The sequence below is a fragment of the Leguminivora glycinivorella genome, chromosome 5 (genome assembly GCF_023078275.1).
Source record: "Leguminivora glycinivorella isolate SPB_JAAS2020 chromosome 5, LegGlyc_1.1, whole genome shotgun sequence".
Taxonomy (NCBI): domain Eukaryota; kingdom Metazoa; phylum Arthropoda; class Insecta; order Lepidoptera; family Tortricidae; genus Leguminivora; species Leguminivora glycinivorella.
In genome coordinates this window covers 2,179,439-2,196,173 of record NC_062975.1, presented here as the reverse complement: position 1 = coordinate 2,196,173, position 16,735 = coordinate 2,179,439, and the positions used below count along the sequence as shown (strand labels likewise).

The following is a 16,735-nucleotide window of genomic DNA, read 5'->3' as shown; positions in this document are numbered from 1 at the left end:
GACGCCTAATTTAGCCCGGCGAAAGGAAAAGTTTTGTATATTATTCAAACTGTTACATCACTAAATCAGCCCTGATACAAACAGATGCACATCAGTGAAAACAAATAAAGTCGGTGCAGTTGTATCAGCTCCGTTCGCGTTTGCTCATTCCACACGTTTCACCACACAAATCTACATTAACGTTCATCGCTAATGGCAAATACACTGATTCCTTTCTTAGTTTCATATCTGCTTTCAAATTGTTACGAAAAATGATCTTTGTTACCTACAGCACAGTTATTTTCTGCAATAACATGAATGACTAAGATACGTAACTGTGTAATGAAGCAGACAGAATAGCGAAGCGGTTTGTTTGAATAAGTGAAATATTCTTTTAGTCCATATACGAGATATGTTGCGTAACAACTTTCTTTCATAGTACTACGAGTGAGCAAACAAGCGAAATTTCGGCTGCGCTGTGACGAAATGACAATACATGAATCACGCAGGGGACTCGATTGTGCGTAGAGTAGACGTGTTCGTATCGTACGTAGCAGACAATGCTAAGTCTAGTTCACATAGAGAATTACTTTTGTAAGTTGTTGGCCGGTTACGTAGCCCGAGGGCAAAATCACATTATTTTATTCACCTTTTTGTAACTATCGTGCGGTAAAATTAAGTAAGATAATACTCGTAGTTGTTATTTCAAATGAATTGAATAGTACTCTGCTGTAATGATATAATACTTACGGAAATCATTTAAGAGAAAAAATTTTAAAATGTTTACAATATAGAGAAGCTTTCTTTTTTTTCGACTTTTAATCAACAAAATTAAAAAATCCACACAAGAGACGGGGTACCCATATCTTAGTCTTTACAAACAAGAAAGGCGCGACAGAAAAAGTTTAAGGACGCTTAATCCATATGAAACCGCTAAGTATTACTTTTTTGCCTAATACATGTGTGTTTAATAGGATAATAAGATGCTGCACAAATATTTATATCGAGAGATTTGAATTTTTGGGATAATTAATCCTCGAAACGTTGTTTCCTGTCCTCCGGTCAGAAAATATAAAATTTTGTTTGTTGTCATGACAATTACATGTGATCTGAGACAATTCTTACTTTACTGGCCCAGGTATGTAATCTACTAATTCTTCAACAATGAAAGAAGTTATTGTTTACATTGCATAGATTCCCAGCGTCCTTGCGCAGTAAAATGGGCTTCAGCGGGTAGGTGCACCATTGTTCCACTTGCAGTCTAATTGAATTAGCGGCAATCGGCTTGCTGGCTCGCCGAGTCGCCGCCCCCATTCATGCCCTACGCAGCAGTACGCATGTCCACGTAACGCGACTGTAATTAAACTATAGCCTGAGAAAATAACGCTTCAATGGACGAGAAAGCAAATTATCGGCGTTCCCTTATTAAGGGCTTCCTCAAACATATCAACGCGACATCGGTCGTTAGTATGAAGACGCTTACGCTTCATCGTCGCTGTACGCGTCCACACGCATGTTCATAATAATGAGCAATTTTTGATCGACGAAAGCCGATTCCGCGTCGATATGTTTGAGGAGATAAAAAAAAAATAACCTGGTAACCATGAAATCCTAAGGAAATGGAAACAAGAATATTTCTTTGGTTTTAAACAGTCTTTATAAATTGCAGACTAATATAGGTATAGGTGTTACTATTTAATCAATTTGTATAATAATAAATAGACGGCATTCGCTTCCCACGGTCATACCTAGTTCAGGCTGTGCTGTATAGAAGGTAGAAAAGAATAGAATAGAATGGAATATTTATTCGTGAGCACAGGCAAGACCAAAATACACATAATAACAACAAGACAGAAAGTAATGAAGTGCCATGAAATGGCCTCATCTCAGCGTGTTGCTGGTGACTTCCAGCGCTGATCTTCCGATGAGACCATCAAGCGAACCAACCATAAACTTTACTCAATAACAGATAACAGACAGAGAGGCAATATATTGCAACTCTGCACTTTGGCACTAATCAATTAATTAAGGATTCTTGTTGTGATTCAAGTCCCGAAAATAAAATTTGTCTAACATACATATGTGCCTATAGGCTATAACAATGCGTTACCGAACTAATCAATTTCTTTGAAACTTTAATGAAGGGCGTTTGCTTTAACAAAGGTCGACTTTCAGATCAGCGCTAAGTATTCATGAATTTTTTCGTGCGATATACAGTCGACTACAAAGATATATCCAATATTTTTTTTGCCTTATGACAATGTTGTAACAAGGTTACAAAGTTCTGGACGACCGGTCTGGCTCAGTCGGTAGTGACCCTGCCTGCGTGTGTGATGAGCACAGATATTTGTTCCTGAGTCATGGATGTTTCCTATGTATATAAGTATGTATTTATCTATTTAAGTATGTATATCGTCGCTTAGCACCCATCGTACAAGCTATGCTTAGTTTGGGGCTAAGTTGATCTGTGTAAGGTGTCCCCAATATTTATTTTATTTTTTATTTATTTTAAAGTGGATACAACATTATAAATTACAACATGTTTTCAGAACACTGGGCTGAGCGGTAAACTGTAGCTGAACTAGGGGCGGCCGTTGGTTCCTAGTAATAAGTTTGACATCAAACTCTTTTCAACTAGGGAAAAAATCATCCTGAGGAAATGAGATAAATCTTGATACCTTATATCTGGAAGGTGTCGCTTTCTTTCGAAAAAACTAGCACCTAATTACTAGCAAAATACGAAGATAAAGAAGCGAGATTACTTTTTGAATTTAGCTTGAACAAATGAACATTATTTATGTTTAAGAGAAATAAAATAAACGTATTGAAATTTAGTTTCGTTAAGTAAGGAAATGAGATAAATCCTAAGAGCTTATCTGGAAGGTGTCGCTTTCTTTCGAAAAAACTAGTACCTAATTCTAGCAAAACACGAAGATAAAGAAACAAGGTTTTTTTTGCATTTAGCTTAAACAAATGAACATTATTTATGTTTAAGAGAAATAAAATAAACGTATTGAAATTTAGTTTCGTTATTCGTAAGTGTTGAATGAATGTTATTTTCATGAGCTTGGCTTGTATTCGCAGCGGGTACGGTTGCGGTGCGGTGCGGAGCAACCTGACACCGCATCCGCTGAGCAGGCTGAGCTCCTCCGACCAGTACAATGACCTATTCAGCTTTCAACTATGACTATTGTCTTTTCATGGTGTTATGGAAGTTAGTCTTCAGCGTTCACTATAAACTAAGGCCATGGCTCTCATTCATGCAGTAAAAGCGCCATTCCACAGGCAAATTCATTGAAGTACCATCGTCAACACTGTTAGCTGCATGTACATTTGTAATCCTTATTACAAGGGCATAAAGTCTACCGATGGTTAGTTAAGAGTGTTGCTACCGAACTATCTACCCATATTTTCAATTACTCTCTTCTCAAGTTGATAATGTCCACACAAATCATGAATTTGATTGCCTTTATTTTAACAAAAAAGTGAAGAATTTGGAGGCAGTCAATTAATACCTACTTTTCTTTTCGAACACAATCCACGAATGAAAACTTACAGTCGCCTGCAATAACATTTATTACTATTCGGAGGCTGCAATAATATCTGACATCTCATTTGTAGAGTCATATCATAAGATCGAGTCCCATCTTTTTGCGACCTGCATAGAGTAACATGTTATTGCAGGTGACTGTACGGTCAACCAATTTGAATCCTAGGCCACTCTAGAACCCTGTCTTATTGACACTGTGTTCTATTTGACATAGAAATCACATTGACGTTTCCTGTGTAAAGGTTCTACGGTGGCCTAGGATTCAAATTGGTTTTCTGTACCAACATTATATTCTTTAGGGCCCATTTAGACGGTACGAGAACTCGCATACGAGTTTTATTACATTGCGGTATTTGAGGGCTGTGCAAAATTTTATGTACCCTCAATAGCTCGCAATGTAACTAAAATCGCATGCGAGTTCGCACGCCATCGCCATCTAAATCAGGTTTAAAGCTACAAAGTATTTCTATTAAAATATGAAAGGAAACACGAGATTTAAACTGACGCAACAACATCCCGTAGAAGTGGCCGGCGCGCGCGCAGCTTTCAAAGTCCAGTGATAATGATAGCGCTGAACGCGGTACTTTAAAAACTGGTTATAGTAAAATATGCCACTTACTACGGAAGGCTAACGTGAAAGTTTAGCTAGCGATTACTTTTATACGTTTATCTCAAACTTGACTGCTCTGGCCAACATGTTTATCTAAAGCGATCTCTATCGGAAAGAAAATCGTTTTTATAAATCTTGAAAACGTCCAAAAAGGAAGCATGGTAGACATCAAAAGCAACTCCAAGACGGACGTGATAGCACTAAGCCTAACAGATAGAAACCTGAGGAAAGGCTTGGCCGCAAGCACTCCTATGATTGCGAGCCCTGTGTACAGAGAAAACGGCGTGAGAAAGTAAAAAGACGCAATCATCTAAGAGAAAAGCTCGTACGGGCAGGTGCATGCGGCGCCTTAATAGAATACTTAAAAATTCAGGACATCGGCCTCCGCTCGGGGTTTGACCCACTATCCCTACTTTAACACTTTCTTAACCAATGTTTATGACCATAAGTATAACGTGCCCTTTACAATTAACAGCGTTTAGTGCTGTTACGTGTACCACAGTGTGTACTTAGAAACGTGAAGGAAAGTTGGTTATGAAGATATCAGAAGCACAAAATTGGGTACAGCTTAGCAAAAAAGTAGAAAATAATAGGGGCGCCAGCGCCACCCACCGTTTATGTAAATAGTTTTGCATGTGGCAACTATTGGGTCACTTCTATATGAGAAAAGTAAGTGTTGCTATGATAAATAATTGTTAATTTATACAATAAACTTTTTTCCTTTTTTTGCCATCCTGTAAAGAGTAGTGATACTGGAATTGTAGTTATACTTACGTTAGAAAGGATATCGACACGCCGTCAGACAGCAGAAGGCGTTGTCCGTAACTACGCCATGCTATCTGCAACAGAGAACCTAAGTCACTAATTGTACAAAGTGGCGCTCCAATCCTCATGAGCACTTGTATTTTCGCAAATGGGATTAACGTGACCTGCTCTAAAGTAAAGAGATACATATTGTAAGTGGCTGTATTATACTTTATATTCGTTATACCTCTACATATCGTGAATATGGTTACTATTTTGAAGAAAACTCGCATCTTCTGTCAATGAAAAGACAAATGGGGTATCTAAAATAAAGTATGGGATGCATAAGAGTTTCTGCGTTTCAACTTAAGAGTAGCAGTGTGAGATACATTTTTACAAAGTAGTGGCGATATTTAATATTACTGTTGTTGCACATAACAATATAAAGACAAGGTGAACTTGAGGATTACCTTCTACCAAGCATGTCCATAAGTACCTACCATTACTAGTCATCAAGATAGATAATTTGTGATATACTCGTATTTAGACATTAGCTCTTCTTTTATCTATATCTGTTTCTTATCTTATCAACTGGCTCAACTGCAACTGTTACGTTACATTAAAAGGAACCTTTTGTAGTTTACTCATTCTTCATCATCACAACTTATTCTTAGTCATTTTAGTAAAATAAGCCACTGTTAATTATTTTAGTTACGTTAAGAAATCAGCAAGTCTTAAACAAAACTTTAGTTTTCGCATCTGACAGCGACAGTTTCACAGTTGCGTCAAAAAACGTAGTCCTACAAAGGTCGCATACAATATTTAAAACTTAATAGCTTTCTCTATGCCTTCATCCGAGATCTAGCTGTATAAGAGGCGCCGATAGGCGACCGCGCCATAAAAATTGGTACCTGCTGCCCGCAATCACTATTGAATCACTGCACAAGTGACTCACTGAGGCAACGACCCGACCCCAGAACGCCAAGTGTTGCAAATTCAACAGATAAAAAAGTTGTAATCATCAGTGCGACTGCCGGCATAAAGTTGGCATAAAGTGACGTTGACAATGCCTAATGGGCCTCATTATTAAACCTTTGTTCTTGTTACTTCCAAAGAGCACTGAATCACTATGTTACTTGCTTGTACTTGTTAACTCTTGTTATCATCTATACCATGAAGAATAGAGAACATACCTCTATTCTCCATGATCTATACTCATGTCTTGTGTCATCCAATGTGTTTATAAATGATATAATATTTTGTATTTTAGTTAAATTATTTATTAATTTAATATTAACACCTAATGCCACGCGCATTTAGCAAATAATCACAATGTTGCACAATGATAATGGACGCTGGTCGATGATTTCCTACATACATACTCGTAGGTACCTATTTGGTTTGTTTGTTTGTACTGTAGAATACTGTTTGATGAATGGAGTGGCTGTGTTCATGAATCTCATGAATCTGTTCGGATATCACGATAAAAAAATATCCTGATTAAAGTACCGTTAATACAATACACACATGTAAATCACTCAACTTTACATACATTCCCAAATCCTGTAAAATTAATGTTATTCATTTAGATATAAAGCGGCTTTCTCAAGAATGAAGCAGTGTTTTAGGTAAATCACAATAAATTTACAATTAGGACAGGAGCGTTTCCTTTTGGTTTAAGTAAACAGGTATACCATAACAAAACAAGTTACCTCGAATGTTTTCGCGATTTTCGCGATCGGAGCACGTTTTTTATGAATCAAATGAAATCTAAGTACAAAGTTCGTTTTTAGTCAATCAGAACCAATGACAACTCAAGCAGTAGTCGTGGCACGATAAAACATCGGCATAGGTGAGGATAATGCCCATAACAGCCTAATTAGAATGTAAAGCCCGTACCCCGCTGCGGGCCGAAGAATAAGCGCATAGTACGCATAGGCATGGCACGTGTCACGATTTTGATATTCCGACGACCAAGTACTGGTGTTTGAAGGTAAATACATATGTATATGTTGCATTGTATAGTACAGGTATTGACTCTCAAGTTTATGCAGCTTTATATTCAGAGCCTGTTCGTTTTTAGGGTTCCGTAGTCAACTAGGAACCCTTATAGTTTCGCCATGTCTGTCTGTCCGTCCGTCCGTCCGTCCGTCCGTCCGTCCGTCCGTCCGTCCGTCCGCGGATAATCTCAGTAACCGTTAGCACTAGAAAGCTGAAATTTGGTACCAATATGTATATCAATCACGCTAACAAAGTGCAAAAATAAGAAATGGAAAAAAATGTTTTATTAGGATACCCCCCCATACATGTAAAGTGGGGGCTGATATTTTTTTTCATTCCAACCCAACGTGTGATATATTGTTTGATAGGTATTTAAAAATTAATAAGGGTTTACTCAGATCGTTTTTTGATAATATTAATATTTTCGGAAATAATCGCACCTAAAGGAAAAAAAAGTGCGTCCCCCCCCCTCTAACTTTTGAACCATATGTTTAAAAAATATGAAAAAAATCACAAAAGTATAACTTTATAAAGACTTTCTAGGAAAATTATTTTGAACTTGATGGGTTCAGTAGTTTTTGAGAAAAATACGGAAAACTACGGAACCCTACACTGAGCGTGGCCCGACACGCTCTTGGCCGGTTTTTGACCCTGTTTCAGGTAACTTAAGCTATTATACTAGTATTTAGGGTGGGGGCAGGAATTAATAAGCATTATTAGAATCAGAATATTCATTTTGACCTTGGACCCATGAATTAACTACACCAAATTGGGCGCTGAACTATTGAATTGGCTAATCAGGAAGTCTGCTTAGTCATTTTCTCGTGAACATCAAACAGTTATTGAATTTGATTAACCTCTGACGCGGCACGAAAACGGAGCATGTACAGATTGTGTGGTATGGTATACTGACTTTCTTTTTCGTGGCAATCGCACGGACATTTTATTTGACTTTTGTATTCAATAAACAGCCTACTATTGGCTTTACGACGGTGAGCAAAATTATGTCTAAATGTTGTCTTTGCTATTATTAACTTTTATGATGCAATTCGCAGTTTCCGCGAAGAAACAAGATCACGCCGCGAGGCTCAGTGGTTCAGCGGAGCGCTACTTCCTTGGATGATAATACCGTCGGTTACCAAATGTTCGCCTTTAGTTCGCGAACCAGTGTAAATGATATCTCTATGGCAAAGGATCTCGAGGTAAGTTGTAAACTAGTTGCCTGAGGCGAGTGTTCGCTGGCGCCCGGTGCGATGGAGATCAAACCCTGCAGCGCAACGGTTGCGACTAGGGCTCTGGATATTCGTTACTACCCGCCGATCCGTGCGCCCGGCCCCTTAGCCCCGGCGGTGCTAAGCGTCCGAACTACCCGAACCCGCCGAAGTCCGTTCCCGTGTAGTGCCGTTCGCGCGTGTAGTGCCGAATCGGCGTTCGGGGCCGGACGGCCGGACGCACGGACTTCGGCACCGTTCGGGTATTGAACACACGAGGCGGCCGGCGGACCGATCGACTTATTGCCGTGCCGGTTTGTATTTTAAAAATACCTAGGTGAAATTTAAAATCTATATTAATTTAGCGAACGAATACGAATTGGTTTTATACATACTCGTTTTATTTTGATCAATAACGTGTTAACTATATTTTTTGTACTTGTTCCCGTTACATTGTAGGCTACTCGTACAGATTAGATAATATGGTGATATTCAATAAAAATATTACAAACGTATTCCTATTCCTATAGGTCCATAATTCGCCAGGCACACTAGTCTACTGTTTTTGGAGTTATTGGAGTTTAATGGACTTTATTTGTCTCTAGGTTAACTAATAGAAGTCTAAACAGGGTATTGGTTTGTGTGAAAAATACTATATTAGTTCTATTACTTGATTGTTTTATAATGTTCATGGTGCCTTACTATAGGGACCATACCACCTATAGTATAGTTATATCTATGTCTCATAGTTGTAAAATAAATAAATAAATATTGGGGACATTACACAGATCGACTTAGCCCCAAACTAAGCAAAGCTTGTACTATGGGTGCTAAGCGACGATATACATACTTAAATAGATAAATACATAACTATGGAAACGGATTATATTGCGTATCCTGAATTTACTATTCATCCCGACGTTTCGAACACTTTACAGCGTCCGTGGTCAACCGGGTATCACTCAGTTTCCACAGTTTTATTTCATAAATATCTTTCAAATTAAGGAAATGTATTTGAACTGTCGAGTTATTAGTTTTTATCTAAGAATTTAGTAGAATTAACGTCGCATGAGAAGACAAAGGTAATAATAATGACTTGTGGGCGGCACAATAACCAATAACCGTGGTGATTTTTACTGATAATAATGACACTCAAACCTCACACTCTGCTTCCCTTTGACATGGACAAACCTTTTGTTTGAAAAGTTCTAGATGTAGCCGCGCTGTTTTACAAATACCTAGTTAAGAATGGTATTTTTTTTTGTTATTTTGGAGGGAACCACTTTGAAGTGAATATGTATCCATAGTCCTGGTTCTTAACTTGAGCTAGTCGGATAGGGTGTGACAAGAAGCATGAGACTTGACATGTATATAGATAACTTACAAACACTTAACAGAAAAAAATAAAAGTACGCAGACGCCGAAGTGTCAATGTTTCCCCTCTTTTCCCTCTTTTTATATCATTATCTTCAGTTTTTTTTATATTGTCATGAAAACCGTGAAAGCTATAATCACGATATTTAGGAAATAGTTATTTGTTATACAAGGGGGCAAAGTTGTATTTTAACGCCGAGTGTGGAATTGAAAAACGAGCAAGTGAAAGGATTCTATAGTTGAACCACGAGCGAAGCGAGTGGTTCGAGAATAGAATCCTGAACTTGCGAGTTTTTTAACACACGAGAAGTAAAATACATTTGCACCCGAGTGTAACACAAAACTTTTCCCCTCACTATAGCGAGGAAACTACAACGCAAAAAATGCGTTTATCACTGCTTCCAGTAGTTCCACAGGTGGTAAATCATCTTTATTACTAGATTCACCTACCTTTATCAATTTTAAAGCAGTTAATTTGACTTTATTCAAGGTCAAATTACTTTACCCACTAGTGGATAAAATGCGTTTTTACCCGCTGGTATTAAAGGACAAAACACGTGTTTCCGAGCTAGTGAGGGGAAAAGTATATTCTCCATAAAATTTTTCTACAATACTGTCTTTTAAGGTATATAGCTTTAACTCATCATTTTCAAATTATGCTTAAGTCCCCCGCATAATATTTGTGTTTAACTACTAGTGGGATGAGTAGGGGTAACACTACCGACTGTTAGTAATATACTTAAAATGGAAATATTGTAGAGAATTTCATGGTACTTCTCCTAGACATATTTCTGGTAAGTACCTACTCGTAATATTTACTTATCAAAACCTTTAATAGGAACTTTAAAAATGTAAAATGTATGTTACCTTTAAATAAATAAATAAAAAAAAAAAAAGTTTTCGTGAAAATTTCAAAACGCTAAAAATGGGATATAATAGTGGAGGGAAGAGATTGACTCCTCGGCGTGTTTCTACTTCTATTTATTCTTATGAACGTCAAAGCTATGTGCATACCAAGTTTAATGCTTTCTGACATCATAATAATTTAGGCCACTGAAAACGCGTGCCCTATATAATAATACCTAAAATGTAAAACATGGAAAAAAATCGAGTAATTAAAATTTGTCCCCCAGTCACAATTGCTCCGCTGTCCCTTTCTCGTTTTAGTTATTAAGGTTTTATCATTTTTGGTTCTTTAAACTGATTTTCATATTCGCTTGAACCAAGAACGCGAACGATCATCAAGCATCACTACTTATATACGTCGAGAACGGATCGGACCCGCGGGTTTTTAGAGTTCGTCGATCCGGACGCACGGACTACACGGGTACCCGGACCTTAATTACACGGTCCCTAATTACCCGTTCCAAACGGGCCAGAAATCCGGATTCGTGTAACACGGGAACGGATACCCGGCAACGGGTACACGAAACACGGACGCGACCGGGAGCCCTAGTTGCGACGAATGCACACCGTGAAGTTTGATGACAATCCGGACTGGTACCGTTTGCTCTCGTCTCGCTGTCTTGGTGAGTACATTAGTAAAAGCGCAGGTAAAATAACAAAGAACAATACATGCTGTTTGAAACATCAAACATGACATAAATATGTTTTATAGTGGTGATACCTGAGCGAAATAATAATACATACTTGCGTCGAATAATGTTAAAGTTAGGCGAAAATTATGTTGAAATGGAATGGCGGAAGGTTCTCCACATCTCCATCCAACTGTTGGTCGATGTCATTTAGATTTAGTATGATATCGCGTTTGCGCATAGATAGTTATTAGAATTATTTCTGGATTATTCCGTCCTATTATTAAACTGGTCTTCAACGTGTTTTCAAGGTTTAGTAGGTTAGGAAGTTTAGATTGCATTAAATTATATTTAGGTAGGTACCTAATGATACACTTGAGCAGTATATAGGTGAAAAGAGCTTAAACCCCACATAAAAAAATTTGAATTCTCCGATTAGGAACGAAAACAATACAAACACTTACATCACAGATGTTATCACTTCTGTTTCTATGGAGTAAGGTGAGAGGTCGAGTTATGTTAAAATTAAAATACTTGGGCGAACTACGTATTCGCGTGCAAAAGCAGGCAGGTGGAAGTAGGTATGTGCTTGTGGGTACTGCAGGGCTATTTATCTGTGACATGACCTTTGACTTGACCTCTTGCCTAGCAAGGCCCGTAGCCTAGCTTAGTGGCTAATTTAGAGAGTGCGCACACGGGCAACTTTTGGCAGCGACTTTGGCGGTGATCGCTTACCATCAGGCGACCTGTCTGCTCGTTTGCCTCCTATCCCATAAAAAAAAAAACGAAGCGACGCAACTTTTCATACAAATACGTAAGTCGCCGAGCAACTTTGTCGCCCGTGGGCGCGCACCCTTATAGTTGAAGAACGAACGAAACTTGACACAAATTAAGGAGCCTGGAGGTAAAGACTGACAGAACGTTATCGTCGTCGTCGCATCTCTCCATCACGTAACAGAGGGCTAAGCCAATATGCCAATCGTTTGCGATGCAGCGAAAGAAACGGCAATGTCTGTCTATTTATAGTGAAGGCAGCAATACATTAGGATTTTCGCTCTCTTTGGCGCAAACGGTGTTGGCATCTTGGCTAGGCCCTCTGATCGTGTCAATCGTGTGCATAAAGTTACAATATTAATGCAGCACAACCACAGTATAATAAAGAGTAAGCTATCGTACAGTATGGCCACTCCCGCTCCCCGCTGAAAGTGCCGCCCACCCCCTCTCGGTTACCTCACAGTTACCGCCTGTTGACCGATCGACCGATGCGAACAGAACAGATGACCTGTCATATCTCACTCATACAAGAATGGTACGCGTTCACCTACACGCGCCTCTTTCATATATTTGATCACCAGTGTCTGAGATGTGGCACAACCAAGTATGCATAAATAAATATACATATCTATGAGATTGTGTTGCTATAGTATTAAGATTGTTGTTAAGGTTCATTTGATCGTAATCATAAACATGCTCATGAACGACAAGCTTAAAAAAACTAAGGACTACTGATGTAGGAAGACCTTCAGGTGGTATTTTGTACAGCAGGCAGAAAAGAAATACCATATGTGGTCACACAAAGCACTCAGGCAACAACATAAAATCTAGAAATGTTTAATTACATAGGGGTGATTCTCTGTAAGGATGTTCAACAAACAGTCCCCTGGCAATGATTTTTTGAAATATTTATTAATGAAATCCTAAATAGTTAGTATAATTTAATAAAACCCATTTGCCTTAATTAAATTATACAAACTATTTCTGATTTTATAAATAAATATTTTAAAAAATCATTGCCAGGGGACTGTTTGTTGAACATCCTTACAGAGAATCACCCATTAGATAACCCTTGGCAGCAGGACCAAATATCTAAATGCTATACAGTCAATACACAAATTCAAATTGATTTAATAATTAATTATATTTTATCACAATGAAAAAGCGCCTGAACACTGTCAGTACTAAAGAGACAGATAACATTTGAACTTTGAACTCTATATTTTGCTAACAAATCTAATTAGACGCAGAAGAAGAAGAATTTGGTTGGTATTTATAGTTAGTTACCAAATCCTGTTACTAGGCTGCCAATTAATAGTAAAAAAAAGATATTAAATAGTTGTTAATTAACCCCCGATGCAAAAACGATGGGGTGTTTATAAGTTTGACGTGCCTGTCAGTCTGTCTGTCTGTTTGTCTTTCTGTCTGTCTGTCTGTGTGTGTCTGTCTGTGGCATTGTAGCTCCCGAACAGATGAACTGATTTCGATTTTTTTTTTTTTTGTTTGAAAGCTGAGTTAGTTGGGAGTGTTCTTAGTCATGTTTCATAAAAATCGGTCTACTATGTCGCGGTCAGGGGATTTTTCAAAATTTTAATTTTGTGGTTAGGTTAGTTTTTTAATACTTCTTGTACTGTACATGTATATTGTTATCAATATGTAATTGAATTTGTGATTAAGATCATAATATGTACAGTCAACCAATTGGAACCCTAGGCCACTGTAGAACTATGTCATAGTGACGTAATAAATCAGTTTGTACAGGTCAATTCACAAGAGCTGGCACGAATGGAACGAATGTTTGAATGAAAATATGCATGTGTGTGACAGATTAACCAATAAAATGGTGGCTCTTGACAGTTACGACTGTATACCAATAATCGACCTGTAAGAAATCTCTTACTGCTTGTCATTTTGACATGGTTATACGGTGGCCTTTTTTTTTTGCGAGGGGAAATGCGTTACGCATACCATCCCAGGCGCAGGGACCGGCCTGGGATGGTTATGTGGGACTCAATTAATGAGACCCATGGTGTACCCACTAAAGATTGCCGCCTCAGGGCTAAGCAAACTATGGTTGTACGGTGGCCTAGGGTTCCAATTGGTTGTACATAAAGAATAAGCAAATGAATGGTATTAGCTATAAACTATTTTGACTAGTAAGTTACCAACTTCACTGTGGTATGGGTTTGTACCTTAAAATTTACATGAAGTATGGTTAATTACGAGCTATACTAATTGATAAAGCAATGGTGGTTAACCTTAGATATTATTATGTAAAGAATAAGTTGTTTTGTTTTGACATCCCTTTAGTGTTTAAGGGCTGTGAAATGCCGCAAAAAAAGGCACTTTTTCAGGTGGCGTAGTTTAGGTGTCAAGCGCGGATCCAGCTTCGTGCCCAGGGCGGGGTCACGTGGTAAAGACCCAGGCCCCAGGGGTGGGTCACGTGGTCTATTTGTATGGCCAACCTAGGCTCCAGGGGGGGGGGTCACGATACCCCCCCCCTGGATCCGCGCATGTTAGGTGTCACAAAATATGCTTTGTCTAAATGAACCACTAATTACCAGTATACTACTTATTCAATGATTCTATAAAGTGCCACGGGGAACTTACCACAGGTAGGTATTTTATTGGGCAAAATTATTCTTTAAGTAAATAAAAACTTGATGATGATGTATTAAAACTTAGGAAGAGAAATGTTTAACCTCAATATTTTATAGCTGATAATGAAGATAAGGAAGTGTAATCTATCATGATTTAGTTTTGTAATAAGTAACTTCTGCCTAATAAAGAACCTAAAAAAGATAGAATATTTATCTTTTTGACGGTAGATGAAAACATTATATTATGGCAATGAAATATTATGTTATACACCCTGTTTTTATTGAATTCCATTAACTTTAAAGGATGGTTCTTTAGATCAAATACAATTAATTTCTCTAAGAAACAGCGTCTTAACACTCATGGTTATTAAAAAAATAAAAATAATTACTGAACATGTGTGTGACAGCCTTTACCACTTCCTAGTGTTATTTGTAGAGATGGGCCGAATATGGACTTTGCCGAATACGAATATTCGGCCGAACATTCGGTTCAGCTCTTACCGAACCGAACATTCGGCCGAATATTCGGTTACGCCATATTTTTAAAGCAAATCTTAAGATTAAAAGTATGAAATGATTGATAATGATTATACATACTACAACTATGTTCTTATGATTTAGTGGATAACTAAAACTTAGTTAAAACAACTCTGAAATATTCTCATCTCTTGAACTACGGTTTTTAAACTTTTTTACAAAACAATTGTGTTTATATTTTGACACATTTTTAGGTAGTTCCTTAGAAAGCTACTAATATAGGAGCTTATTATCCAATGTAATACGTAAGATCTTAATTGGTTATTTACTTTGTTTATTCGGTTAAATATTCGGCAATGCAACCAAATTATTCGGCCGAATATCAACATTGAAAAACTTGCCAAATATGCCGAATACCGAATATTTACCGAATATTCGACCCATCTCTAGTTATTTGTTTTGACATGTGCCGACAATCACTTGACACTATCTTGAATATTAATCTTAAGGGTCTCTCACACTAATTAATTCATTTATTACGTATGAAAATACTGATATACAGGTGGTTCCTGATATAAACCTAGCTATGTGTCGCATTTAACGGAAAAAAAAAAAAAAAAAAAACAAAACTGGTGTTAACTCAGTAGTGGGCAAAGTATGGCCAGCAAAAAGAATTGTATCCACCCCAACACAGGTCTTTCAAAATAGTGTGTGTTATAGCCAGCACTGTAGTAAAAATGCAATTTTGGTGTAAATCTGACCCGCCTCTAAAATTCCTTCCTATTTTGACCCCCAATGAAAAAAGTTTGCCCACCACTAGGTTTAGTCTTAAACATAAATATCTCAAGTGACCTTTCAACTGCCATGTCTCTAATGTATAATGTATAGTGTTTTTAATTTGTATTATACACAACATTTCAAACCAATGTCAGTAATGGCTTTATGTTTTTCACTGATTGGTAAATAGACAAAACAGTTCAAAAAATAACTTGTTTACAAAAAATTGTTGTGATAATTACTTGCGTGCATTTAGCTACTAAATATACAGATGCAAAACTTATAACATATCACTTTTATCACATAGGAACTTAACATCGCAAATAGATAACAGAATTTGCAATATATTCGCAGGAGTTCAACACACGATACAAAACATTGGAGTACTACAACATTTTACGTCATTTGTGCACAAAACCTGCTTTAGTTTTGAATAGCACTACAACGAGTCACGCTATAAACAATAGCACCTACCTTTGAATTGTAACAATCCTCTTCTTATCAAAACACTTAGAAACCTTATACACACATTATAAAACAGTTACAAAACAGAACAACAACACTTGAACAACTTTACAATTCGTTGTAAAACTTTTCCAAGGCACTTCTTTGAACAACACCGCTATTGTAAACACACTTTACGCAATTGTAAATCGAAATGCATCCTATTAAAATTAGTAAAAAGTTACTGAGAAATCGTTACATGACTGCATGGTACGAATATTTCACCAAATATTTCTCAACGGACGGAAACAAACTTCACGAGTTCACTTCACGACGACAAGGCACGCACAAGTATACAGATAACGTATACTAAGTCGGTGTGTGAGAAGATTCGTATAGAAAAATTGAAAATACTATCAGGTTGGCAATAAGTTTTTACATTCCAAATACTAAACTGACAGTTCCATTACTCGATTTTTTACTTTACCTATCTGGACCTAATAAATGGATGCTTATATTATATCCACTGAATGCAGCAAAATTGTTTTTTAATAAACGTTTAAATTAATATTCCTGACGTGTATAACGAGCTTATACTTCCAAACAAAATAAATAGGATTATTTAATTTAAATCAGGTGTTCAGAAAATCCTTTAGAGT

The 16,735-nt window shown here is 37.4% G+C and overlaps 1 protein-coding gene across 1 annotated transcript in view; it reads right to left on the bottom strand.

Moving 5' to 3' along the window:
* Positions 1–16,411, bottom strand: part of LOC125226430 — a 142,071-nt gene extending 125,660 nt beyond the window's left edge. Inside the window, exons 1-2 of the mRNA XM_048130413.1 lie at positions 16,107–16,411; positions 4,914–4,978 (exon numbers count right to left, since the gene is read on the bottom strand). The gene's annotated coding sequence lies outside the window, so the exon portion shown is untranslated. The remainder of the gene's footprint in view (positions 1–4,913; positions 4,979–16,106) is intronic.
* Between the last annotated feature and the right edge of the window lie 324 nt (positions 16,412–16,735).